This window comes from Halichoerus grypus, chromosome 5 (assembly GCF_964656455.1).
Source record: "Halichoerus grypus chromosome 5, mHalGry1.hap1.1, whole genome shotgun sequence".
In the NCBI taxonomy this organism is placed as follows: Eukaryota; Metazoa; Chordata; class Mammalia; order Carnivora; family Phocidae; genus Halichoerus; species Halichoerus grypus.
The window spans coordinates 16542880-16547377 of NC_135716.1; positions in this window are offsets into that span (position 1 = coordinate 16542880).

The following is a 4498-nucleotide window of genomic DNA, read 5'->3' on the forward strand; positions in this document are numbered from 1 at the left end:
GGTTGTTCCCTGAGCTTCTGACAGACCGGATGTAAATCAGAGGTTCCCATGACCTCCTCCCTGGGTTCAATTAATTTACTAGAGCCGCTCACAGAACTCAGAAAAACAGTTTACTTACTGCTTACCAGGATATATTTAAAGGATATGATAAAGGATATAGCTGGATATCCAAATGGGAGAGATGCACAGGGCAAGGTATGGGGAAAGGGCACAGAACTTCATGCCTTCCGCAGGCATGCCACTCTCCCTGAATCTCCGCTTGTTCACCAACCTCTAGGCTCTTCAAACCCCCTCCTTTTGGGATTTTATGGAGGCTTCGTTACATAGGCATGATGGATTAAATCATAGGCTGTAGATGATTGAAAATGCCCAGCCCGTCTCCCCTCCCTGGAGGTTGGGGTATGGGGAAATGAAAGTTCCAAACCTCAAGTCCCACAGTTGGTTCCCCTGGCAATCAGGGGGCCCCCCTCCCTAGTCACCTCGTTAACACAACAAAAGACACCTTCATCTCTCCCATCACTTAGGACATTCCAAGGATTTTAGAGGCTCTGTGCCAGGAACAGGGACAAAGATCAAATACATATTTCTTATTATAAATCACTGTATCACAAGTGCAAAGCCTAAAATGTGTATTATATGATCCTTTATGGAAAAGTTTGCCAACCCCTGGTCTAGTGCACAGGCTACAGAGTATTGGTCGGGATCCCCAAAAATGAAAGGAAGAATTAGCCTGAATCAGAGCTCCAAAACTTGGAGCAGGACATTAACTCAGAAGACTGGTTGCAGAGGGAGTTAAAGTGTTTTCAGCTGTGCCAGGGATTGTCTTATTACATTAAATGGAACCACGTTTTATATTTGTTTTTGGTTTGTTGTTATTTTTGAACACTAAATACGGGGGGAAGAAGGTAGGGCATCTAAATGGAACACCATATTGGACATGGGTCACTTGCCCAGATTTTTCCTATGTTTGGAAATAACCCACAATGTGGGTTTTGGTGGAAGATAGAGCCCATCCCCTAGAACAGATCCCGAAAACAGCAGATGCTTGCTTTTACTCAACACCTCTGGAAATTAAGGGGCTGGTACCTGATAAGGATTGACCAATTGAACATATCTGCCCATGGCTGTGAATCTGATACTTAAGACTACAAAGAAACAGGGACAGATAATGCATTCCAATGGTTGGGCTTGGGAAAAGCAGAAACAGTATTGGTAACCACAGGGCCAGCAATGAGGCCAGTCACCCAGGACTGTCCCTGTGACACAATCCTGCCTGAATTTCCAGCCTCCTCACTTCTCTCGGTTCCTGCTTATTATCTGATCCTGGTTCTTCTTCATTTCCATCAGTCATGTAATGCAACATCTTCTCAATCACCCCTATTGCTTCATGTAAACAGGAATAGTTTTAGGAATCATTTCTGCTGTTTAAACCCAACACTGCAGCTTTTAACAATGTATAACTTAGAAAAATGATCGTAACAGCTAATTAATTAATTTGTTGAGATTATAATGTGCCAGGAACCATGTTAACCATTGTTCATGAATTATCACATGTAATTCTCACAACAATCCTATTAAATACCATTATTATCCCCATTTTATAGATGAAGAAACCAAGGCTTAGAGAGGCCAAGTAATTTGTCCAAAGCCACACAGCTGGTTAGTACCAGGTCTGTCTGGGCACAAAGCCAGGGGGCTTAACCACTCGAATCCTCCATGTTACTGTATTCTTCTGCTAGAAGAAGTGATGCTGAGTTAGTTTTATAGATCCCAGATAATATAAAATTTAATGGCTGGACCAACAATGTGTTAAGGGGTGTGCCAGTAAACCAACACTCAGAGAAAAAGAAAGCCCTGAATTAAAGTGTCTGCTAATTTCCACGGTGTACATACTCCCACCATGGCTGATTGCAATGGTTTAACCATCTCTTCTCAAACTTCCTGAATACCTAACAGTTGACTCTTGCAAACCAGGAGGAGCAGGCTCTAACACACCATTATACCTATTTCCTGTGTGTTTCTTCTTTCTGCTTATTGTTTGCTACCCCAAACACTTAATCTTATACTCTTGGAATCTCAGAGTGGGGTGAGATCTCAGAAGGTGTTTAGAGTCACCACATACCCGTGGAAGACCCCTCCAAGCCATCCCTACCTTGGTATCCATCTTCGGCTCAACACTGTGGTGTCTGGGAGCTCCCCAGCTTCCAGGGTTCCTTGTTTTATGTTGAAACCATCATTGTTGCTCCAAACAACAGCCCTAGTTTCATGAAGCAGCTGCTGCACTCCACATTTTAGAGGTAGGCTTTCCCTCTCTACCTAGGAGTGCTTGATCCACACCGCCTGCTGAATATGGCTCTTGTAAGCAGTCGCTGGCCCCGGCTCCACTCTCCTGCACCGTAGTGGAAGGGGTTTCAGGTGTGGAAGCTCATGGGCATGCAGTGTAGGCTGGATCTACTGTGAGAGGATTATATTTCACACAGGTGCTAAGTGTTTTCCCACCTTGCCTGGAGACTCAAGAAAGAAAGGACGTGTGCTTAGCCCCACACACCTCAAACACACATGCATGTGCACGAACACACACACACACAGAGTTTTAAAGATTATATGAATGCCTCTGTCATTCAAGACCAGCACCCAGTGCTGGCACAACAAGACACATATTCTCAAATACCATACCCTTTCTCGTGCCACTCGCATCATTTCAGGCCTTGGGGCAACACTTCTTCACATCTACTACCTACATTCTTGAAACCAAAGGTGACCGCATCCACTGCTTTGGAGTGTGGGGAGCATTTGAGTGGCAGAAGTGCTTAGGTAAGAGAAAAGGTAAGTTAATAAGTTGTCAAATCCCTGCCCCCAGAGAACATGAGATTCTTGCATCAATCAGTATCTTTTCCCAGCGGTACCCAGCATCCTCAGTCAGAAGTACTTGCTGATTAGTGCAATATTACCTACAGCAGCACATGGCTCCTAGAGAACATTCTGCAACATGAAATAATCCAAATGCCCTTAAATGTGTATATATCTAAGTGTAGAGTCAATATACCTGGCACATTATGCTAATTCTTTACACTGGCAACCAGATGGACACTGAATGCGAAAATTGCCAACAGTTCCCTTCTTATACAAATATTTAATAATGAGACATAATTATAGTCTCAAAAACTAAATTAAAATTTTCAGCTTTATTTAAATAGTTTTGACTTAAAATTTGGATAGTCAATTATACTTGTGTCCTGCTCTGTAATTTTGATAGTTTGGGATATTTTATAAGAAAATTACTATTAAAACATATAGAAAACAAGTTTTTTAAATTTTTACACTTACTTTAAACTACATTTTGATTAAAATATATTCAGATTTGTATATTTTGAATACAACTGCATTTTGTTTTTTTAATCTTTTAGGTCAGGCGGCACAACTTACAACCTGCAGGCCAAATCAGCCTCCTGCCTGTTTTTTAAACAATTTTTAAAAAGATTTTATTTATTTATTTGACAGAGAGAGAGAGAGCATAAGCAGGGGGAGTAGCAGAAGGAGGGGAGAAGCAGGCTCCCCACTGAGCAGGGAGCCCAATACGAGGCTTGATCCCAGGACCTGAGCTAAAGGCAGATGTTTAACCCACTGAGCCACCCAGGTGCTCCTCCTGCCTGTTTTTATAAATAAAGTTTTATTAGAACAGAGTCCATCTATCTGTTTATGTTTTGCCCATGCTCCTTTCTTGCTCCTATAGCAGAGTTGAATAGTTGAGACAGAAACACATAGTCTAAAACATTTATTGTCTGATCCTTTATAGAAAGTTTACCAATTCCTACTTTACTGCCAATAGAACACAAATTAGGTGAAAATCTTGATTATAACAATAAAGCTAGTGAGTTGCTGACACAAAGTCAAGAAAACCAACTGTTATTGAACAAATAAATTGTTTGCTATAAGTTATATATTCTTACATAGATTACTTACCCTAACGTGGCTGGCCTGCTAAACATGTAAAATCATCATTAAATTCAGCCATCCTTGATATTGTACCAGTTTCAGTACTATTAAAACAACTGTTTTACCCATATATTTTGCTGTGATCATGATGAAGGCAAATGTGTCAAGATATAAAGATTTCATATGTTTCACTAAACAGCTGATGGCTTGATTTATAACTCTTAAATCTTGAGACATGTGGGATGCAGGTGTCCATTTGCCAACTGATCCCAGACCCCACATATATTACCGGCAGGTCTAGAACTTTCCAAAGTGTCTCATTTCATTAACAGACCCATGAGGCGAACAAGATTGGCCCCATTTTACAGATGGGGAAACTCCAACAGTCTGAAGAGAGAAGAAATAAATGTTTGGGAGCTTTAGACTGTCAGAAGGTGGCATGATTGAACTCATGTTTTGAAAGAACATTCTGGTTGGTATTTGAAGAGGATAAGGACAGAACAAAGGACGGGGAGGGAGGCTACTGCGTTGTTCCAGGTAAGAGATGAAAGGCACGTGGACC